At 36.4% G+C, this 25,575-nt stretch overlaps 1 pseudogene; it reads right to left on the reverse strand.

Annotated features, from left to right (window-relative positions):
- Window positions 1-521: 521 nt before the first annotated feature.
- On the reverse strand, window positions 522-3,397 carry LOC125163696 (SWI/SNF-related matrix-associated actin-dependent regulator of chromatin subfamily E member 1-like; annotated as a pseudogene).
- Between the last annotated feature and the right edge of the window lie 22,178 nt (window positions 3,398-25,575).

Consider the following 25,575-nt stretch of genomic DNA (forward strand, 5'->3'; position numbering starts at 1 on the left):
CTGAACTATTTAAGGTGAGATTTGTGCCTTTGCTTTCTAAATAAAGCAAGTTAAAGTCTAATGGCATATCACTATGTCACTATAGGAAAGCTCGAGAGGATCATTCAGTAAGTGACTTTAAAGTTAACACTAGGAAAGTTTATTAAAATATAAAAAGAATCTGATCTTTCCTTACATATGTTAGTATATCCAAGAAATTCCTTGAATATACTACTCTATTTTCTACTGTAGGTACCTTTGTTATTGAAGGTCTCCCTAAAGTGATAGAGGAATTCAAACTCCTTATCCTGAGAATGTATGAAGGAGAAAGACATGATATGAAAAACAGTGACCTAACTTTCCTAGATGAAGGAATATAAATTAGAATACAAGTTTTAGGGAAAGTATGTTTGTCTCACACCCAGATGGCAAAGACAAATTTTTCTAGGAGAATCTAGGAGAGGAAAAAAAAATGACTTTAATAAATATTGCTGGAATTTGGGATTTCTAGCCGTTTAAAAATTCAAGAATTTAATTGTGAGTCAAGCAGACACCATTTTGCCTGTCACCAAAAAGTACAGCCTAGTGGGAGAAGCAGTTATTAAAATAAGGTAAGTGTTATGAAGGACAAATGCAATGTGCTGTCAATGAAAGATCTAACTTAGTCTAGGTAAATGTCCTCAGCATTTGCTGGAAAATAAAAACTTTGATTTTTTCATTGAGATCCAAAGGATGAGTGTTAACTGACAAAAAAGAGAACAGTCAGAATGGTCAGAGCAGAGGGTACAGTGCTTGTGACAGCCTAAGGCAGGGAGCAGTATTGCTCACTAGAGGAAATGAAGGAAGGTCAGAGTGAAAAGAAAGACTAGGAAAATGTTAGTGATAAAGCTGAAGAGTAAAATGCAGACCAGATAATGATGCGCCCTGCACATGTTAAAAGTGGGGAAACCACCGAAAAATTATGAACAAGAAAGCTGCAGACAGATTTTCACTATTAAATGATCAATTTTCCTGTACTGTAGAGAAAAAATTTGCAGGACAGACAGAAACTGGAACCACTTAGAAGGATGTTGCATTAATTCAGGGAATAGTAGATGATCACTTGGGTTAGGATCCTGGCAGAAAAGATGCTGAGAGATGCAGAGTCTGAGAGCTATTTAGGAGGCAAAATCAATAGAGCATCAGGCCTCACTGATATGGGGGATGAAAGATAGGAGGGTATCCTGAAGGATTCTCAGGTTTCCAACTTGTACAATTGGATGGATGCTGTTATCATTCATTCAGATAGGAGACATTATAGGAAAACACTGCAAGTTCACTATTGAACATGGAAACATACAGTTATTCAGATATATGGTGTTAGAATTCAAAAGGGCTGAGATGCAGACACATATTTATATAGTTAAAGTCAGACCATATTCCTAACAACTGAAGCCATGGGTATTGTGTGCACACTTAACTGAAGGACACTGAGGGAGAAAAGATACATGACCAATGACATACTGCAAAGAAATTCAACAGTTAAACATTGGATAGAAAAAAATAAAATAAAATAAAACAAAACAAAAAAACAAAAAAAAAACAAACAAAAAAACATTGGATAGAAAAAAATGGACCATCCATGTGGTTGAGAAGGGAGAATTAAAAGGTTAGAGGAATGCCAGTAGAGGGTGGTATCAGAGAAACCGAAGCAATATGCTATCATTTTTATTATGGTTGTTATTATGAATGTTATTTTATTTAGAGGTAGTGGTTTAATGTTAACTTAAAGGTAGTACAAAGTGCTTCTGAAATATCAGGCAAGATGAAAGTTGAACTGAGTGATATGAAGAACAGTGATCTAGAAAGGAAGAGCTCTCTCAGTACAGGGGTACACAGGACAGAATGGAGTGAAGAATGAGACCATGATGAAGAAATTTCTTTTTTTCCCCCCATTTAAAAAATTATTTATTTTTTTAACATTTTTATTTAATTTTGAGAGACAGAGACAGCATGAGCAGAGGAGGGGCAGAGATAAAGGGGGACACAGAATCTGAAGCCGACTCTAGGCTCTGAGCTGTCAGCACAGGGCCTGATGCAGGGCTCAAACTCATGAACCATGAGATCATGACCTGAGCCGAAGTCAGACATTTAACAGACTGAGTCACCCACGTGCCCCTAAAGAAGTATTTAGAACACATAGAACAAGGCAACATGTACTCCCTCCTCTCGTCTTCCAGGGGGAGTCTGTTGGTGGTTCCTCCCCTGTTGCATTATTGCTCTCTGAGTCAGTGTCACCATCACTGGCCCCTTCCTCAGTCATACTGTCCACTCCCTGCTGCCTGCTCGCCTTGTCCTCAGGAGTAGATGTGCCTTCACCTTCTGTTGGCTTTCTGTCCCTTGTTCAAGACATGTCTTCTCTGTCTCCATTGGGAAGCTCTCGCCATCTCTCTTTACCTCAGTCTTCCTGGAAGCTTGCTCTTCCTCAGGAACCATGCTACTCTGACTGCCTTCAGCTTGTTCTGTGGCCTCTTTCTCCCTTTTCTCCTGCCTTTTGTGAGTGTGTTCCTCTGCCTGTGCAACTTCAGGAGCATTTTTTCCCCATATCCATTACTACTTTGAAATCACACAAGCTTTTAAGTTCATTGTTAAATGAATCTCTGCTTTCCAGGAATTTCCTCTTCTCTTCTTGGTGTCACTCCTCTATTTGAAGAAGTTCATCTTCTGGTGTTTGCTGATAAGCCATTAAGGACTGGACCTTTCATTTGAGAATGTGCATTCTAGTTGTCGTGACAACTGATCAAACACCACACTCTCACTAAGGATTTCACAGATGAGACAGTGGTTTCTTTGGAAATGGACAGTGGCTGTATACTTCCCTGAAAAGCCATCATCTTGATTTTCTGGATCTTTGGCAGGCTGAATACTCATGTAAGGTTCTCCTTTCGCCATGTAAGACTGTCTCTGTTGACTTTCTTTCTCTAAAGAAGCTTCTGTACAACCTTGTACATTTATGTAAGCAGTGTATTGGGGGGAAATATGATAGGCCTTCACAGATTCATTGTATTCTATCTTTTTATGCTTTGTATTTGTCTACATATTCTTGTTTTTCTTCATCAGAGATCTCTCCACATGCCACTAATAACCTTGCCAATCTTCTCTGAACCTTAGATCGTGGTTGAAAGCTTTTCCTCGGTCCCAGACCTTTCTGCTGTACCTCACATAGGCCATCAGTGGTTTATCTGGTGGCTTTGACAGTTTGGAGTTGTAATGCCAGAGGATGCCATGGCCTGGCATTGGTGCCTGGGTTCCCTCCAGGCCTGCAGTTGTTGTAGGGGAGGTGACTATATGGATTGCATCCCACAAACCCTGGCCTGCTGGGCATGTGTGTTGAAGTAGCTGGGGTAGGTAGTGGGGCATATGATGGCCTTTTTGACATTTTGGGAGATTAAGTTCTCAGTTCCTTAAGAATGAATCTGAGACACCATGGACAGAAAAAGTGCCCACAGCTCCAGCCTCATTTCCCTTTTGTGATCATGAAGAAGTTTCTTAAGTTGAGCCCTAAAGATGAGAATTCAGGGTGGTAGTTGGGTAGTACATTGACCTTGAAAAGGGATATGTATGTGTATATATATATATATATATATATATACATATATATATATATATGTATGTGTGTATATATATATATATATATATATATATATATTTATCATTTAAGGCTAGATAGATTTCAGCCTGTATCAGTGCCAATGGAAAAGATAAAGAGGTAGAATGTAATATATAGAAAAGTGATTAATCAGGCCAAGAGGAGGCAGGAGCAGTAAATGCAGAACTTCTTTGTTCCTGAGAAGTAGCAAAAGAGAGACAGGTACACATCCTAAAAATGAATGTTTAAAACACTCCAAAATCTTTTCTAAATGTTCACTCTTATTAAGTCACTCAATCCATAGCCATAGGAAGTAGAAGTACTGAAATTACCATTTTGTAGATGAGAGATGAAGTAAATTGTCAAAGGTCCATTTTGTAGGTGATGGAACCAGGAATCAATGGAACCTGGAAAGACTGACTCCAGCATCAAGTGGTTAGCCACTACCCTCTACTCTCTATCTGATCTTATACTTTTTCACCTAACCTGTGAGAGCTCTCAGGCAAGCCAGTCTCATGACCACTGTTTTTCAATAAGACGAATTCAGTGTTTATAATAAGGTACATATGATTATTCTAATATTTTGGATGAACAGAGGCTTAGAGGAGATGAGAAATGACTTCCATTTTATTTATAGTAAATGGTAGAGACTAAATTTGACCCCAAATCTGTCTAAACTTAAAGCCATTGACCTTTTCCCTTGCCAAGATGAATGATTTTCAAGTTCTCATGCTTAAGCTGCTCTCCTGCTGATCACAGTTACTTCCAGGATGGATCTCTCAACCCTACTTTAAAAGAAAGCTTTTTTCCCCCTTTTCCTCTCTAGAGCCTACTACTGTAATTCAAACATGGTGCCCTCATCAGTGCTCCACAATACCCCATACCTACTTCTATGACAATACACATATTTGCATTATAAACATCTGGTTAGTTATGAAACAGGACAACCACTAACACTTTTTTTTATGTTTTGTTATTTATTTTGAGAGAGGGAGCACATGTGTGTGAGCAGGGTAGGGGCAGAGAGAGAAGGAGAGAGAGAATCTCAAGCAGGCTCTATGCCATGAGTATAGAGCTCTAGGAGGGGCTCAAACCTGTGACCATGAGATCATGACCTGAGCTGAAACCAAGAGACAGGTGTAGCGGCAGCAGAGTGGTTAGTCAGTTAAACATCAGACTCTTGATTTCTGCGCAGATCATGATCTCACAGTTTGTGGGATTATCTTTCTTTCTCTCTCTCTCTCTCTCTCTCTCTCTCTCTGTCTGTCTGTCTGTCTCTGTCTCTCTCTCTCTCACTCTGGATAAAAACAAATAAATAAACTTAAAAACCAAAAAAGAGTCTGATGCTCAACAGACTAAGCCATCCAGGGTGCCCCCCCCCTCCTTTTTATAAGTGAGAAGGGCTTCCAGTTGCTAAGAAGTATTCTTGCTGAAAGTAACCTGGAACAGATCTTGTAGATTATCATACTTACTCATTTCAGTGTCTTAGCTTTATGAAAGCATTGGATAGATCATCTATGAAGCCCTAGGGCTTTGACAAAATCAAGGAGGGTTGCCTTGAATTGCTGGATTCTGAGATCCAATGTTACAATAACACCTTCTGTGGAGAAAGGGTGCCATGTCTGATATATTTGATGAGGGGAGACCCCAAGTACACCAAAGGAGGTTAACAGGGTGAGTGGAGTACTCTGAGCTGGTGGGAAAGTCTTGCCAATTCTTGTGGGGAATCTTAGCCTGTGTTTAAGGCTGAACACTACTGAGACTCACTAATCATAATATTCCATTTGCCATATAATTTCCCAGCTGAAGATTAGGGAAAGCAATGACAACTATCCAAATTAGTCCTTACTGGTGGACACCTTTGTGGTTCTGGACAGTTGCTGACCAGCCACGCACCACAGCAGCAGTGGACAGGCTTCGTCTTCCTTACTCTGCAGGACCAGGTCTAGAAAACGTGTGTGCTTTGGAAGTAAGAAACAGTGACAAACCTCTGATTCTCTTACCCTGGGATTGAAAGTCGCATTCCCTATCTACCAAGTGACTCAAGTTTCTTCAACTAGTCTGTGGCAGGACATCTTAAGAGATAAATATTAGATTCAATTATTTATGGAGAAGCATGAGGTGCTAATTGGGAAAATAAGGATCATTGTCTGTTTGTTACCTAACAGTTAAACAGAGAAAAAGGATTTTCTTTTGCTAACTCCTATTCCAGTTTGAGAAGACCCTGCTGATTTATTTTTGCCACTCCTATATTGCAAATGTCTGCTCAAAATGGAATTTAATTGTATATTTGATAAGAAAAAATAGGAAGGGGCACCTGGGTGGGCACCTGACTTCATGATCTTGAGCTCCAGTTATGATCTTAGGTTCATGACTTTGAGCCCCACATCAGGCTTTGTGCTGACAGTGCTGAGCCTGCTTGATTGTCTCTCTCCTCTCTCTGCCCCATTCTCTCTCTCTCTTCTCAAAATAAATAAATAAACTTAAAAAAAACAGGAAAAGCATAATATAGGTATTTTTACCTTTGGTGGTAGGCTCACATGGACATAGCTCTAAACAATTACAAGAACTATTTTATTACACTTATACACTATGCTAGCCATGTTACAGATATTATCTTATTTAATACTTACACAACTCTGTATGACAGGTACTGCTATTTGTTAAAACCTGAGACTTAGGCATTAAACTATATGGCCAGTATCATATAATTAGAAATTGATAAAATCAGTATTGAATCAGACTTAAAAGACAAGTAGTTTGGTTACAGAAACCGTACTCTTAATCCTAAACATAATTTTGTGCCTTGTCTAAAGGACTAGGCTGAAACTATTTTAAATGGATTCTGAGTAAAGTAAAATCTCCTTCACTATCAATCTTTTAAGCCCAAAAACCTTTTATTTGCTTGAAAACTGTGATTTTTGAAAATATATTTATTAACCTCAATAGGCTATCTTTGATTTGCATCAATAATTTTGGAAGAGATGCTATGGCTATAAATTATGCAATTTCAAAATTAACCTTAGCAGATAGTGAGTAAAAACCATTTATTGAGTTTTTCTTGAAGGAGTGCAACGTTATGTAACTTTTGCCATGGCCTCTCTTTCCTAAGTTATTCACACAAAAGTGGAGGAATTACATAATTAAAAATTAGGTGATACCATAGAAAAGGACACTGAATTGATCCAAAATAATACAATGTTATTTTCATAAGGTCTAAAGTTGTTTTACACCCACCAGCCTCCCTACCCCCATTTAACCTTCTCGTCTCTCCCTCTCATACATAAAGCATATGGTTCCATACAGTGGATGTATCCTTGCAGACGTTATGATGCTTTCCTGCATTTTCAGAAAGAAACGTGTCACACTGTGTCACGTGAAGATTACTGATAACTGAAAATTAGAATGCAGACTTATATAAGGGAAAAATTAATTGGACATGAGTCAATAGTCCCTTAGAAAGTCTATGGCTTTGGGAGAGCCAAGGTGATGGAACATCATGGAAGTTTTTTTTGTGTCTCTCGCATCCATGAAATACAGCCAGACCAACACTAAACCATCCTGCACACCTAGAAAACTGATCTGATGATTAACACAACAATCTGCACAACCTGAACCACAGAATTAAGCAGGAATATGGCACAGAGAGGTGAACTTGGGGACCGAGAAGCCGCAGCAGGCAGGGAGGTGCTTTTGAGGGCAGAGAGAGGACAGAGATGGGGGGGTGGTGAAAGAATATGGGAAAAGCACCCCTCCCCCAAAGCAGCTGGAGAGAAAGTGGAAAATTGGAAACAGCCACAGGAACTAAACTAAAGAGGGAGAAAGAAGAAAAGAGAGGGTTTAAATTCCATTAAGACTGTAAATGGAGGGGGGTGGACCTTGGTGGTTCAGTCAGTTAAGGATCTGACTTCGGCTCAGGTCATGATCTCATGGTTCATGAGTTTGAGCCCCATGTTGGGCTCTGTGCTGAGCTCAGAGCCTGGAACCTGCTTCAGAGTCTGTGTCTCCCTCTCTCTCTGCACATCACCCCCCCCCCCAAACTCTGTTTCTCTCTCACAAATAAACATTAAAAAAAAGACTGTAAAGAAGGGGAGCACAAAGTCTACAACTCCACAGCTTGATACCTGTCAGTGCTCTGGTGGGAAGGGCGAATCTCCAGGAGCAGAGTGGGGTCCGGGAGGTTCTCAGGCTGTACAGGGAAAAGAGGGTCCACTGCTGGAAGGACATTTAGTAGAGACTGTTGAAGCCACCTGATCCCAGCAGACCCCAGAGAATGGCCACATTCACTGGTGCTGGGGCAAGGTTGTTAGGGCGAAGCCTGGTGCCAGATGTGTGTTGTGATTTTCCATAATCCCTGAAATGCTGCTGCTACACTATCTCATGAACTTTTTCTGGGGTGGGCTAGCACCTGGCCACAGTCTTGAGGCACTGGCAACAACAGGGTCCCACAAGCGTTTCTGGGTGCAGCTGGCATTCGGCCATTGCTCAGTGAGACTCTCCCACAGAGGGGTGGAATGGGTCAAAGCCACAGTCCTTCAGAAGTAAGGGGCCGGCAAAAAGAGCCACATCTGAGACAAAACTCAGAAGAGAGGAAATCCCTGGGGCTTGGTCACAGACAGTGAAAAAGCAGGGAGTGGATGAAAGCTGAAGATACAGGATGGGTGCACGATTGCTAATTGGGGAAAACAGAGTTCCTATACTAGACACAGGGTAGCTGGGTGACACCATTGTCACCGCTCCCGTGCATGTGCAAATGCACCTACAAGCACCACAACACTCCATCCCAGGAGGCTGGCAGTGCCATCTAGTGGAGAATGGAGCATTGCACTGAGCCCCGCCCAACTTGGCCAACCTCACTCTTCAAGAACAAAAGTCTCACCACCTACTTAGTTTATGGACTATAAAGCACTTCATAGTCTGACTTCTAGGGGATAACAAAGTAATTTTAGTTGTTTTTCAATCTGTTAGCAGGTCCATATGTTCAATTTTCTTCCTTTTTTTTGGTTTTGGTTTGGTTTTTACTCTTTTTCACTTCTTTTCTTTTTCTTGAATATACAAAGAGAAAAATCATTTTTATTTTCAATTTTTATTAAACATACTTTCTTTAATTTTTTTAGTATACTTTTTTATTTTTGTGTAAATGTTTTTCAAATTCTTTTTTACTTCCATCATTTTTTTAGTCTACTACAGTGTATTCCCTTTTTCAAATTTTCAAAGAATTTCCTTTTTAAAATTTTTTATTTTTTCTCTTTTTTGTTTCTTTTCTTTTTCTTGAAAACAGAAAGAGGAAAACTTAATTCTTACTTTCAATTTCTATTAAAATATTTTTCTTTAATTTTTTTCTACTCCATTGTTTACATTCGTATAAATTTTTACAAATTCTATATTACTCCCATCATCTCATTTTATTTTACTTCAGTGTATTAATTTTTTCAAAATCTCAAGTGATATCCTCCCCCCCACCTTTTTTTCTCTAATCTGTCAAACCACTTTCAACACCTACACAAAAACACACCTAGGATTTATCATTATTATTTGATTTTGGTGTGTGTTTTAACTTTTCAATTTTAATATTTTTTAACTTTAATTTTAATTTTTCTACCTCATTAATTCTTTTTCTCCCTTCAAAAGGACAAAACGAAGGAATTCACCACAAAAGAAAGAGCACGAAGAAATGACATCCAGGGACTTAACCAACACAGTTACAACCAAGATGTCTGAACCAGATTTTAGAATCATGATAATAAAAATATGAGCTGGAGTAGAAAATAGGTTAGAATCCCTTTCTGCAGAGATAAAAGAAGTAACAAATAGCCAGAATGAAATTAAAAATCCTATAACTGAGCTGCATTCATGGATGGATGCTGCAGTGGGAAGGATGGATGAAGCAGAACAGAGAATCAGTGATATAGAGGACAAACTTATAGAGAATAATGAAGCAGAAAAAAAGAGGGAGATGCAGGCAAGAGCACAATTTAAGAGTTAGAGAAATCAGGGGCGCCTGGGTGGCACAGTCGGTTGAGCATCCAACTTCAGCCAGGTCACGATCTCGCGGTCCATGAGTTCCAGCCCCGCGTCGGGCTCTGGGCTGATGGCTCAGAGCCTGGAGCCTGTTTCCGATTCTGTGTCTCCCTCTCTCTCTGCCCCTCCCCCATTCATGTTCTGTCTCTCTCTGTCCCAAAAATAAATAAACGTTGAAAAAAAAAATTAAAAAAAAAGAGTTAGAGAAATCAGTGACTCATTACAAAGGAACAACATCAGAATCATAGGGGTCCCAGAAGAGGAAGAGAGAGAAATAGGGATAGAAGGGTTATGTGAGCAAATAATAGCAGAAAAGTTTCCTAACTTGGGGAAAGACACACACATAAAAATCCAGGAAGCACAGAGGACCCCCATTAGATTCAACAAAAACAAACCATCAACAAGGCATATCACAGTCAAATTCACAAAATTCTCAGACAAGGAAAGAATGGTGAAAGAGCAAAAGAAAAAAAAGTCCCTAGCCTACAAGGGAGAACAGATCAGGCTCGCAACAGACCTATCCACAGAAATGTGGCATGCCACAAAGGAGTGGCGGGATACAGTCAATGTGCTGAATCAGAAAAACATGCAGCCAAGAATTCTTTATCTAGCAAGGCTGTCATTCAAAAGAGAAGTAGAGATTAAAGGTTTCCCAGACAAACAAAAATTAAAGGAGTTCGTGACCACTAAATCAGCCGTGCAAAAAATTTTAAGGGGGACTCTCTGAGGGGAGAAAAGATAAAAAAAAAATATATATATATATATGTATAGCAAAAGTAACACAGACTAGAAAAGACCAGAGAACACCACCAGAAACTCCAACACTACAAGCATCATAATGCAATGAATTCATGTCTTTCAGTATTCATTCTAAACGTCAGTGAACTCAATGCTCCAATCAAAAGACACGGGGTAACAGAATGGATAAGAAAACAAGATCCACCTATATGCTGTTTACAAGGGACCCACTTTAGACCAAAAGACACCTTCAGATTGAAAATAAGGGGATGGAGAACCATCTATCATGCTAATGGTCAACAAAAGATAGCCAGAGTAGTCATACTTATATCAGACAATCTAGACCTAAAACAAAGACTGTATCAAGAGATGCAGAAGGGCATTATATCATAACCAAGGGGTCTATCCACCAAGAAGACCTAAAAATTGTAAACATTTATGCGCCAAATGTGAGAGCACCCAAACATATAAATCAACTAATCACAACCAAAAACCCATCGACAGTAATACCATAATAGTAGGAGACTTCAACACCCCACTCACAGCAATGGACAGATCATCTAATCAAAAATTCAACAAGGAAACAATGACTTTGAATGACACACTGGACCAGATGGACTTCACAGATATATTCAGCACATTTCATCCTAAAGCAGCAGAATATACATTCTTCTCCAGTGCACATGGAACGTTCTCCAGAATAGACCATATACTGGGACACAAATCAGCCCTAACTAAGTACAAAAAGATCAAGATCATACCGTGCATATTTTCAGACCACAACACTATGAAACTCGAAATCAACCACAAGGAAAAATTTGGAAAGGTAACAAATACTTGGAGACTGAAGAACATCCTACTAAAGAATGAATGGGTTAACCAAGAAGTTAAAGAGGAAATTAAAAAGGTATGGAAGCCAATGAAAATGATAACACCACAACCCAAAACCTCTGGGACCCAGCAAAGGTGGTCATAAGAGGAAAGTATATAGCAATCCAGACCTACCTAAAGAGGGAAGAAAGGTCTCAGATACACAACCTAACCTAATGCCTTAAGGAGCTGGAAAAAGAACAGCAAATACAACCCAAAACCAGCAGACGACAGGAAAAAATAAAGATTAGAGCAGAAATTAATGCTATCGAACCCAGAAAACAGTAGAACAGATCAATGAAACCGGAAGCTGGTTCTTTGAAAGAATTAACAAAATTGATAAACGACTAGCCAGTTTGATCAAGAAGAAAAAGGTAAGGACCTAAATACATCAAATCAAGAATGAAACAGGAGAGATCAGAACCAACACAGCAGAAATAAAACCAATAATAAGAAAATATTTGAGCAATTATATGCCAATAAAATGGGCAATCTGGAAGAAATGGACAAATTCCTAGAAACATAAACACTACCAAACTGAAACAGGAAGAAATAAAATTTGAACAGACCCATAACCAGTAAGGAAATCGAATTAGTAATCAAAAATCTGCCAAAAAAAAAAAAAAAAGGGTCCAGGGCCAGATGGCTTTCCAGGGGAATTCTACCAATCATTTAAGGAAGAGTTAACACCTATTCTCTTGAAGGTGTTCCAAAAAATAGAAATGGAAGGAAAACTCCCAAACTCTTTCTATGGAAGCCAGCATTACCTTGATTCCAAAACCAGACAGAGACCCCACTAAAAAGGAGAACTATCGACCGATTTCCCTGATGAACATGGATGCAAAAATCCTCAACAAGGTATTAGCCAACCTGACCCAACAATACAGTTAAAAAATTATTCACCACAACCAAGTGGGAATTATCCCTGGGATGCAGGGCTGGTTCAATATCCGCAAAACAATTAACGTGATTCATCACATCAAGAAAAGAAAATACAAGAACCATATGATCCTCTCAATAGATGCAGAGAAAGCATTTGACAAAAAACAGCATCCTTTCCTGATAAAAATGCTCAAGAAAGTAGGAATAGAAGGATCATTCCTCGAGATCATAAAAGCCATATATGAATGACCCAACGCTAAGATCATCCTCAATGGGGAAAAACTGACAGCTTTCCCCCTAAGGTCAGGAACAAGACAGGGATGTACACTCACCACTGTTATTCAATGTATTATTGGATGTCTTAGCCTCTGCAATCAGACAACGCAAAGAAATAAAAGGAATCCAAATCGGCCAGGAGGAGGTCAAACTTTCACTCTTCGCAGATGACATGTTACTCTATATGGAAAACCCAAAAGATTCCACAAAAAGACTGCTAGAATTAATTCATGAATTCAGCAAAGTTGCAGGATATAAAATCAATGCACAGAAATCGGTTGCATTCTTATACACCAACAATGAAGCTACAGAAAGAGAAATCAAGGAATTGATCCCATTTACAGTTGCACCAAAAACCATAAAATATCTAGGAATAAATCTCACCAAGAGGTGAAAAATCTATATGCTGAAAACTATAGAAAGCTTAGAAAAGAAATTGAAAAAATGGAAAAAGATTCCATGCTCCTGGATAGGAAGAACAAATATTGTTCAAATGTCAAAACTACCCAAAGCAATCTACATATTCAATGCAATGCCTATCAGAGTAACACCAGAATTCTCCACAGAGTTAGAACAAATAATCCTAAAATTTGTATGGAACCAGAAAAGACCCCGAATAGCCAAAGCAATCTTGAAAAAGAAAACCAAAGCAGGAGGCATCACAATCCCAGTCTTCAAGCTACACTATAAAGCTGTAATCATCAAGACAGTATGGTACTGGCACAACAACAGACACTCAGGTCAATGGAACAGAATAGAGAGCCCAGAAAAGGACCCACAAACGTTTGGCCAACTCATCTTTGACAAAGCAGGGAAGAATATCCAATAAAATAAAGATGGTCTCTTCAGCAGGTGGTGCTGGGAAAACTGGACAGCGACATGCAGAAGAATGAATCTGGACCACTTTCTTACACCATACACAAAAATAAGCTCAAAATGGATGAAAGACCTCAATGTAAGAGAGGAAGCCATCAAAATCTGAGGAGAAAGCAGACAACAACTTCTTTGGCTTTGGCCACAGCAACATCTTACTCAGGAAGTCTCTAGAGGCAAGGGAAACAAAAGAAAAAATCAACTACTGGGACATCGTGAAAATTAAAAGCTTCTGCACAGCAAAGGAAACAATCAGCAAAACTAAAAGGCAAGCAACAGAATAGGAGAAGATATTTGCAAATGACATACCAGATAAAGGGTTAGTATCCAAAATCGATAAAGAACTTACCAAACTCAACACCCAAAAAACAAAGAATCCAATGAAGAAATGGGCAAAAGACATGAATAGACACTTCTCCAAGGAAGACATCCAGATGGCCAAGTGACACATGAAAACATACTCAACATCACTCATCATCAGGGAAATGCAAATCAAAACCACAATGAGATACCACCTTACACCTTTCAGAATGGCTAACATTAACAACTCAGGCGACAACAGATGTTGGCGAGGATGCAGAGAAAGAGGATCTCTTTTGCATTGTTGGTGGGAATGCAAGCTGGTGCGGCCACTCTGGAAAACAGTATGGAGGTTCCTCAAAAAACTAAAAATAGAATTCCCCTACCACCCAGCAATTGCACTACTAGGCATTTATCCAAGGGATACAGGTGTGCTGTTTCAAAGGGACACATGCACCCCCATGTTTATAGCACGAGCAACAGTAGCCAAAGTATGGAAAGAGCCCAAATGTCCATCGATGGATGAATGGATAGGGAAGATGTGGTATATATACAATGGAGTATTACTCGGCAATCAAAAAGAATGAAATCTTGCCATTTGCAACTATGTGGATGAAATTGGAGGGTATTACGCTAAGTGAAATTAGTCAGAGAAAGACAAAAATTATAGGACCCACTCATATGAGAACTTTGAGACAAAACCTATGAATAAAAGAAGGAAAACAAAAATAATATAAAAATAGGGAGGGGAACAAAACAGAAGAGACTCATAAATATGGAGAACAAGCTGAAGGTTACTCGAGGGGTTGTAGGAGGAGGGATGCACTAAATAGGTAAGGGGCACTAAGGAATCTACTCCTGAAATCACTGTTTCACTATATATGAACTAATTTGGATGTGAATTTTTAAAAAATTAAAAATAAAATTTAAAAATGTAAACATAATCTTTCATGATACAAAAAAAAAAAAGAAAATAAATATGGCTTTTCCTTTTCTTCCCTGTTAATTCTTCAGGACTTCCCATTTCTCCTTTATTAAGCACTGAATGCTGAGTTTGCTGGCCACACTGCCATTGGTACTGCTCTCTTGAGGGACTCAGGTTTAGTAGAGAATAAACATATAAGCAAATACATTGCAAAAGGGTAAATTGTTCTACATAAAAAAAAATATTGCACAGTGGGTTTTCGATTGTACCTCCTAGCCCTTCAATAAGGAGGTGATATTCTCAATCAGCATTGTTTGGCAAGTGAGGACCAATGTAAAGAAATAAAAGGATGTGTTTTTAATTGAAAGATGCCATTTAAATAGTTGTATTTTTGATTCTAAAAACTAAGAAATAAATTTCACCACCTTCCAAATTGGAAGCAGATGATTTGGTCAGGCAAATCTAAAGGAGAAGTTTAAAAAATCTTACTTTATAAAAATACATATACCATGTTTTCCATTTCAATGATTATTCTAATGGAGAAATCTTGATGATGTTTAATAAATTAAATTCCATTACCAACATTTACATAGCACTGCACATTTATGATGACATTCTTTCTGAAACATTTTAAAGAGAACTAATTAAATAATTTTACATTTTCACTGAAGTTTAGTTATTTCAAAGCAATTGACTTCACAATGTTTATAGCAAATTAGTTAAGACTAATTCTAACTAGGACCAGTCTCCTAATGATCAATTCTGTGTGCTTCCCATGAAACTAGGGCAATACTGGAGTTTTTTATTTCAAATTCTTTTAGACATAATGCCATATGTATTAGTTTGCCTTCACAAAGTACCACAAACTGGATCGCTTAACCAACATAAATTTATTGTCTCACAGTTCAAAGATGTTACCAGGGTTGGCTTCTTCTGATGGCTGAAAGGGAAGGACATGTTCCAGGCCTTTCTCCTTCGCTTGTAGATGGCTGCCTACATGCACAAAAGGTGTTCTCTTGTACATGCGCCTGTGCACAAATTTGCCCCTCTGATTTGGGCCCACCCTATATACCTGACCTTAACGAGTTACATCCCCAACATCCCATTTCCAAAAAAGGTCATTTTCTGAGGTCTTGAGAGTTAAAACTTCAACATTTAATTTGAAGGTGGGAGGGGGGGGGGCTCTGTTTAACCCATAACAGTATCAAGTTTTGTAATTCAGTCCTGTATTTTAAAAAATGTTGGAATAAATTAAAAATAATGTCATGATCTTTGGATCTTCGGCTTCTCAACATATGAACAACAAATGAGTATTTTTACAAACAGAATGTGCTTTTGACCATCTGTAAAAGATCATAGTGTTATGCAGTAGTTAGGCAGGAGCAAGGAGGAATAACGCAGATATGGCCACCCCCTTTGAGCCACCCCTGAGGATTAACAGCCACAAGTTCAGAGACACCTCTAAGGGCTAATAACAGGAAAATCCTAGTCACAGAGGTGGTTCAAAAGCCACAAGGGGACTTCTAAGAGCTGAGCATGAACACAAAGGTGCAACTGGCCCTTAAGTACCTTTAAGGTCACAACAAAAGCCCATTAGGCACTCATAAATACACAACATATAAATAAAGACAACTATGACAGAAGGTGTCATAGGTAGGCACATGCACAGAAGCCAAAATTTTATATAACCACCAGTTGTCAATCAAAAATGCCAATCAAAGCCAAATTTAAGCATGCCCAAAATGGGCTTACAAGGATTCAGCTAGAGCCTCTCAGTGACATTGCCACTCTTTTTCCAGCAGTGGCCCACTTTCACACTTGAAATGCACTATACTTATCTATTCAATAAACTCTATCTTCCCATTCTGGTCTTGGGTCCCTAATTCTTTGGTGCATCTGGGACAAGAACTGAGTGACCCCCATAACAATAAGACTTCCCCCACAACACTCTCCCTTGTACTCATGTGTGCAGCCAGTAGTTTAGACCTGATGATTTAATATGCAGTATAATACAAAAGGGTCTTTTTATGCTGTGTGTCTGTGTTGGGTGAAGGGAGAGAGAGGTAGTTGGGGTTATCACGGATTTGCTGAGTGAACACATTACTTTTCATTTAGTTTTGGCTCTGGCAGATTATTTCCAAGACTATTTCCAGATCATTACCCTCAAAGTATTCTATATGGGATACTTTGTCTATTCTCACCCCACCTAACCCCCAAACTCAGAATTTGCAGACTATACAATGTGAAGTACAAAACAAACAATAGTTCTAGGTATAAATTAAACCTCTGTCCATGCAGTTCTAGTTATTTTTGGAGTTTCTACTATATTGACTTTACTGTCCAAGTTGTAGAAACCTTTATCTTTGGCAACATATCTTTCAGGGTAGAGGATAAAGCTCTAAAAAGGCCAAGTGGAGGATAGCAGAGGCTGCAAGCACCCTGGAGTGTGCACCAGGGCTGAAGCCCTTTCTCCTCTCTGTCTGACTTGCTGAGAAAGACAGCTTTGTTCAGTCTGAGGGATGTAGTCAGTTTCCTGACTTCCTCCCAGTTTATGACTCTTAACATTTTGTTTATCATTGTATTCAATATTATTTTTAGATATTTTTCTTTTATTTTTCAATTTAATGTCTCCATGATCACCTTTTTCTATAAATTTGTTCATATATATAATGTTTTAAAAATAGTTTTTATTACAACTTAATCTAAAATTAAGACAAACTACAAAATAAAAACATTTTCCCAGTCTCTTCCGTGTGGCATGTAGTCATCATGCTGACCTTAATTCAAGGTATTTAAAATTAAGCATAAGCTTTATGACTGGACATTACATTGTCTCAGGGCTGAATGTGTGCATAACATGACATGGATTGATTTGAACTCATGATCTCATGTTCTAGAGCCCAGAGTTCTAGAGTCAGCGATGAGCTTGAAACCTTACACATTCACTAAGTTTTTACAAGGAGCAAATTGCTTAAATTCTCCAGATTTAGTTCTCTTCCCTGCAATATGAAGATAAAAATGATTACCTCATAAGTTTGTGCAGGAGTTGAGAGATGACACATGTAAAGTGGCTTAAATATTGTTTGTTTTCTGTAAGCGATTAATAAGATCATCACCATTATTGTGTACACAGAAGTGTCAAAAGTTTTTCTCTCCATCTTCTCAATACAAGCCATTTAAGAAGATTTTCTTTAGGAACAATCACTTTTATACCATCTCCAGACATATAAATTATCTTGTTAAATTTCATTTTTATTTCAAAGGCCTGATCTTAGCTTGGTTTCTTAAAAACCTAATGACTGAATATTTTTCTCTCTGAGCCTCAGGTTACACATCTATAAAATGGGGATAAAAATCACATCTAACAGGACTACTGGGACTGGTTTTCAAAGTAAATTATAAAGCATGAATATAAATGGCCAGTTTTGTACCAATATTATCAAAACAACATGTTATCAAAAACAAATTGAGGAACGGATGCAGCCAGACTTACCCAGAAATATTGAGAAAAATGTATTTACCTACTTAGCTAGCAAGCATAAATTAATAGGTCAGTGGAAGCTATCCACCAATCACTGAGATTTCATCAGGTATTATTCTAGGAGATTTGATGTAGGTTTGCATTGCAATTCAAGTCATGTGTGATTATCTGTGTAATTGTGATCATCTCAAAGTTAATTCTTTTAAAATGAACTTTAATTTCTCATATTACTTTTTTCAATGTATAAATGGTTACCAAACAAAGGGACACACATCTGAGCCTTGCCCAACTTTACATATCGGGCTTAGAATCTTGAGTCACTTTATACATCAGTCTAGTCTATAGATAGATAGATAGGCAGATAGATGGATAGGTAGATAGATAGATATGAGGTTTACTATCCTTTGAAAATAGATGCTGTTGTGTTTTTAATATGCAAGAGTACATCAAGTTATTTTTATTGTAGACTGAGACTTTGGAAAACGTACCTTCTAAAAAACTAGAAAGTCAAATTTACTTAATGAGTAGAATTGCTATTAAATACATGTTTCTTCTTCATATGTAATTTAAATTAGTTTTCAAAATCTATTAACAGTTCTACAATAGCATTTCTTAGTTATATACATACTCCGTGATCCTTGAAGATAAGCTGCGATTGATGCAGGAATTAAATGCAAAAATCTCTGGGAAACATTTGTGAAAAATGATTATGTATTTACAATTACTTTATTAACCTGTGATATGTTTTTTATTGAGCAAGAATAGTTTTCCAGGTTTCAAAAAGAAGGATTAGAAACTGGTATCAAATACAGTTTATTTTATATAGATATAGATATAGATATAGATATAGATATATAGATATAGATAGATATAGATATAGATAAAGACATAGATATAGATTTTATCTATCTATCTATCTATCTATCTATCTATCTATGCAGTATGACAACTGTGAGAATCAATGAGATTTCAGAACAAAAGGATGGAGAACCAGCTCATAGTAAGAGTACTAAAGTAAGAGCTTTGTTATTAACAAAAGAAAAGAGATGTAGTTTAGATGGCTTATAAAATTAGGTCAGTTCATTTGTTAATTGCTTTTTCTTTTAAAAGGTGTTTTGGGAGAGTTTAATATAAAAGTTATTTTAAGAATAAAATGCCTTTTTTCTCCCATTCTCATATTTGATCATTAAAATTTTTAGTATCAAGGGAAACACCATACTGCACTTTGAATCAAATTGTATGAATAAATTATCTGTAACAAAGAGCTCCCATGTTTCTAGACATAATATCTGTCAAGTTAATGAATTCCAAAATAAAAGATGGTTTGGAATATATATTATAGGCTACTTATTTTCTCTTGTTTTTCAACGGTCTGCATTGGTTATTCAGATAAGCAGGCCCAGCATGTAATGAATTGTTTTGGAATTTGCCTTAGCATGTTTAATTGACATGCTGAAGAACAGTATTAATCTTCTGCTACAATTATTAAAAATAAGCATGAATGATAAATGTGAAAACGCAAATGTAGATGTTTATATTGGTACCTTCTCAAAGATACCCTATATAAAAACATTTAGTATTAACGATATAACGTCTATCATGAAAATCCATATTGTGGTGATATCATTATAATGAAGAAATCAAAAGATGGAAAATAACTAAATCCATGTATAATATCTATCTCTAAGTTTACTAAATTGTAATTCATGTTATATGTTTAGTAATATATTTGCTTTCAGTAGTTCCTCACTTTTGGTCTTTAATCTTCATGCTGCCAGGGACTCTGTTTGCTTTATCCTCTGTGGTGCATCCCAATCACGTGGATTAGGACCTGTCACTAAATAAATACACAATAAACAGCAATTGATAATTAACAATTCCATTGTTACAAAGTTGAACAAAAATTTATAGAATATTAAATATGAACAAGTTAACTGTTAATAAAACTATTTATTAGCATTAATTGAAACTTTAATAAACTGCAGTTATTTAGGAATATACATCATATTTTGTAATATATACATATTTTCAAATTTTAGCCATAAATTACAATGCATAGAAAATGCATTTGGAATTAAAAATAAGATTTATTATTGACCTTAGACTTGGCTCATTTTGTGCTATGTCTCTTTTTGGCTCTTGTTACTCCTCTAATTATAGATAATAGAAAATAACATGGTTATTTTTATCACAAAGGTGGCTTCTCTAGTTATTTTTGTCTCTTAAGTGACAGATATTTTGTACTGTCTAAATGGGAATGAACTGTCTTAGGAATTAGCGAGCTCTTTTTACTGGAACTATAAAAAATAAAGCTGGGAAATATAGAATTATGTCCTGGATATGCTGAAAGAGGATTCATACATTAAATATGAAATGCTATAGAAAATGGTTTTCAAACTGTAGTCTATGAATTTGTAGGGACTCTTTTCTGGTTGCAAAGCGACCTCTGGGGGAATGAAGGAAAAGCCAAGCAGAGGTGCTCTGGGGCCTGCATTTATGTTTTAGGCAGAGCATATTGATGTTAACTATTTTATGTATTGGGGTTCCATAAAGGATTTATTTACCCTGAGGAAAGTAGTGCTTGGCTATTTAAGCTTAATAGAATATTAAAGACTCTTGGAGGTCCTTTTAAATTTGAGGTTCCATAATTTCATAGATGCACAAAATAAAGGTACCATTTGGTTGTACACAAAAGCTATTATTATCACTTTCCTCTTTGAGCATATATTCCCCTCTCTGACGGAGAATTATATTACTCCTCTCCAGTGAATCATAGAAAATTTAGGGCTTGATAACACTGTGAATTTGAAAGTTTTTTTGAAAATATCTACGTGGCTGTATTCATAGAAATATTACATATGTGTACAGTAGATTATGTATAAGAATAAGTTATCATAAAATGTATACAGTATTCAGTAAAACATAGAAATATATATGTATATACTTGGCAATGAATGAAAATATATTCTAAAAGGGTAATAAGGAATTTTTAAAAAGTAATTATTCAGTACCTCCTATTAAGGCAATATGTGGAAATGCTATTCATTTTTAATAGTTGGTTTTTGAACAATTTTGAAATTATAGAAAAGTAATAAGTAAAACACAAATATTTTTCTTAAAATTTTGAGAGTATATTGCTAAGCTGATGCCCTATCACCCCCAAATTCTTAAATATGTATCTCCTGTAATCATGTACATGGATCTCACATAACCACAATACAAAAGTCAAAATCTGATAATTAACATTGATACACCATATCCATTTCATCCTTAAATCCCACTCAAATTTTGTCAATTATCCTTATATTGTTCTTTGCAGCAAACTGATCAGGTTCAGAACCATTCACGGCATTCACTTGTCATGACTGTAGTTTCCCTCCAACTAGAATAGTTCTCGGTGTTTCCTTGAATTACATGATCTTAAAACTTTCAAAGAACCGGGGCGCCTGGGTGGCGCAGTCGGTTAAGCGTCCAACTTCAGCTAGGTCACGATCTTGCGGTCCGTGAGTTTGAGCCCCGTGTCAGGCTCTGGGCTGATGGCTTGGAGCCTGGAGCCTGTTTCTGATTCTGTGTCTCCCTCTCTCTCTGCCCCTCCCCCGTTCATGCTCTGTCTCTCTCTGTCCCAAAAATAAACGTTGAAAAAAAATTAAAAAAAAAAAACTTTCGAAGAATAAGAAAATCATTTTGTAGAATGTTTCTCAATCTGAGTTTGCCTGATGCTACCTCATGATCATCTATACATGATTATCTTTTCCAGGAATATCACAGAAGCTATGCCACATTTTCTTAGTGCCCTATTAGGTGGCATGTGGTTTTTATTTTTTTCTTATATTGATGATGATCACTTTGATTGGTTGATTAAGGAGGTATCCAACAGAATTCTCCATTGTAGAGTTTCTCATTTTCTCTTTTACAATCGACAGTTATTTTGTAGACAGGTATAATGAAACAATGTAAATAGCCAAGTTCCCCATTGAACTTTTGATCTATTCTATTTGTTTATTTATATCAAAATGGGCTCATGAGTGTTATTTTATTCAATGAGTTAAAATCATTTAATATTATTTCTTTGGCCAGAAGAAGATCCCCTTTAACTGTATCAAATTTTGTAATCTCTCATACTGGTCAGGTTCTGTCACTCAGCTCCGGTAATCATCTCTAGCCCTCTGTGCCTTCCCAGATAAGTCTGCATGCCCTTGGCACCTTGAGTCACTCCATAGTTCTGGGACTGAATTGCTTAGAATGGTAAAGGGAAAAATAGGAAAGGAAAGAGGGAAAGAAACAATATTTTTATTTTTATTATTCAAAATGCCATTTTGTTTTTGATTTAGAAATTTCAATACTTTTTAGAGTGTTCTCCTGTTGTTTTAGAAAACAGTGATTATGATGGCAATGGCAGTAGAGGTGTGTCTATATGTGGGTGCATTTTCTCCAATGAGTAGGTGTATCACAATGAAAAATATTCCCTTACTGGTATTTATAGAGAACTAAAATTTGAAGAAAAAAAAACAGGAAAATACCACTGAGGAGTCAAATCAGAAATATTAGCCATCTATCTACTGTTCCTATGGTAATAGAACCCTATTCCCACTCATAGTCTAAAAACATTAGAATCATTTTTGAATTCTCTCTCTCCTTTATCACTTGCAAAACTCTATTGGCTTCACATCTGCAATATTTTATATTTACTTTTTCATTTACTTCCTGTGTTCTCCTTTTGAGCCTTCTTTGTCCCAGTTTGCTGCAATCCTGCAAAACTGGTCTTTCCCCTACAACCTTTATGCCTTTATACTACACTGTGCTGCTAGATTAATTATCTTCTACTTCCCATTGCCAAGAAGATAAAGGCATTCAACAGCTTCTAGGATCTCTTTTCTAACTCAGCTTTTCAATCTTTTCTTTTCCTCCCTTATCTTTTAAAATTGGTCACTCCAGCCAAAGAAAAGACATATTGTTCCTTTTGGAAACTCTTGGATTTCCAAATCTGTACCTTTTCATTTTCTTTCACACATGGCACTCTTTTTTAATGTTCCACTCACTCACCTCTTCCCTAGCAGTTGGGGCCTAGGTCAAATTAACCTCCTCTGTGAAATGTTACATGACTTCCCTGGGTCATCCAGCTACATCTTTGTAACCAAATTACATGTATTATTTCCTACTATGTGTTTTCTTTTTTAACTTATAAATCACTTTACCTTTACAATGTGCCAAACACTATTCTAAGTGCTTTACAAATATTAATTTAATTGTCAAAACTAGCCTATCATATAGGTATTATTGTTAATCTAATTTTAAAGATTGGAAAACCAATCCACAGAGCTTTTAAGCAATTCAAACCTGCTTGGTTTGATTATTGAGACAATGTATTTAATTTTTATGCAGTGTTGCTGTTGTTACTTTTTTATAACTTTAACTCTTTTACAAATATGTAAAGGGAAAACCTATGTCAGTCTCCCGACCCCCCCTATGGAACCTAGCTCATTGCATTTCATTTATAAGGCATCCTATAAATATTTGTTTAATAAGCAAAAGTGTTAACATTTATTGATCATATATTATTGAGAGGTTTTTTTAGTAAGAGTAATTTATTGATAGTTATTTAGTAATTTAGTAATAGTAAAAGTAATTACTATTACTATTAATTTGTATTTATTAGTTTATTTAATACCTCAGTAACCTACACATTCGGTTCATTAGAACATTTTAAAGATTAAGAAACATATCTGAAAAAGGCTCAAGCCACTTATTTTTTCACTATCTGCACTAGGATGTATAAATTAGAAACATTTGAATATGTGATCTTTAAGTGATTTGACAGGTTAAATAGATTCTTTTATTTTAAATTGGCAACAGCCCAGCTTCATAAATCAGGAAATGTTATCCCTATTTATGAAGGAGAGAAAACAGTTCAGAGAAGTTGGCTAAACTGACCAGGATCACACATTTAAAATAAGTATGTCTTGGATTTTAAGTCATTTTCTGCCTCTCAAATCTGCAAACTTCACTTTGCCCTTTCAACTCTCACATTTACTCCATGAAAGAATAAAGTAATGAAGAAAGAATTGTGTTCTCACATGCCCTCCTCAAATTACCCTTTGGGAAACAAAGGCCAGAGCATGAGTAATTCATTAGCAGCTAAGGAAAACATTTCACCAGGTTCATGGAAAAAAATGTAGTCTCTACAGAGTACAATAATGGGAAACTGTCTTGCCTCCTACTGAAGACCAGGTCTGTAACAAATAGGCAAGTGGCAGACTTCTATGAGAAGCTTGAGCAAATGTTTTCTACACCACTGAGCATATTAGTCGTAAAAGCAGTGAAAAGAAGTTATATACAAAATAATAAAGTAGCTGTGAAGATGTGATTGGTTTATATCATCTATTTCTCAGAATTTTGTCTAACTAGTCAATTTAATTTCTGAACAGGGAATACCTCTGCACTTCCCCAAAGATAATCTTTGGAAAAAGAAGGAGCATACCCAGGCAATCAATTTAATAGTTAAAGAAGAATGAGGAAGGAAAGTAACAATGCAGCATAAATAACGAACTTGGGTTGTAAACTTTATAAACTTAATACCTGTCAAAAATAAAAAAAATAAAATTAAGGTTGTGGCTTAAGAGAATTTGAGAACACAATATCAATCTTTTACAAGTATTAAAAATAATTTAACACTTCATCAATAGTAGTTATTTTTAGCATATATTCTGCCCAAAGTCAGAGGCTTATGACACACTCCCATTAAAATCACTTCTCTTAATGAGGTAAACCTCATTTAGGTGTGAAAGAGGCTAGACTCAGTTGTTGTATATTTTCAATGGAGAGAGATTGACATTACATTTGCATCTACCTTTTCTCTATCTTTAAAATTGAAAAAAAAAAAAAAACTCAGTTAATGTTTATTTAGGAAAGAAGCCTTTCCTTATCCTGAACAATCTTACTCTCAAATCTAACCAGGTGCTTCTTCCCATGCTCACATGACCCCTTTTACACAATGAGAATGTTTCCTCATTTTTTGCTGTCCAAACATACTACATTGATTATTTTTGTACCTATATTGTGATGAACACCAGTAAAAATATATATAATTTTCCAACAGGTAGAACTGCAAGAACAAAAAAAAATCTGATCATTTAAAAATTTTAATAGATAGTTAAAATGTTTTTTCAAATATATTTCCTTATATTCTAGTCAAGTACATAAAAGTGCCCATTTTAAACTCCCTCGACAATATTAAATAAGATATTAGCATATTTTTACTTTTAAAGATCTATTGAATGAACAACTATATCTCCATACTTTTTTTTCAAATATTTATTTAAAATCTAGTCAACATATCATGTACTATTGGTGTCAGGAGTGATTCGTCACTTAACATATAATACACAGTGCTCAAAACAATCTCCATATTGTTTTAAATTCTATTGCCTAGATTGTTAATTAAGTTAAATATTTTAAAAATATTTATCATTGAATTATATTTCTTCTTTGGAGGAGTGTTTGTTTATATATTGTACTCAGTATTCTTTTGAATTACTTGTCTTTTACATTATTTTTCCAGCTATCTTTGTAATTCCTAGATATTTCCGCTCATAATTTACATAT

The sequence above is a fragment of the Prionailurus viverrinus genome, chromosome A1 (genome assembly GCF_022837055.1).
Source record: "Prionailurus viverrinus isolate Anna chromosome A1, UM_Priviv_1.0, whole genome shotgun sequence".
NCBI lineage: Eukaryota > Metazoa > Chordata > Mammalia > Carnivora > Felidae > Prionailurus > Prionailurus viverrinus.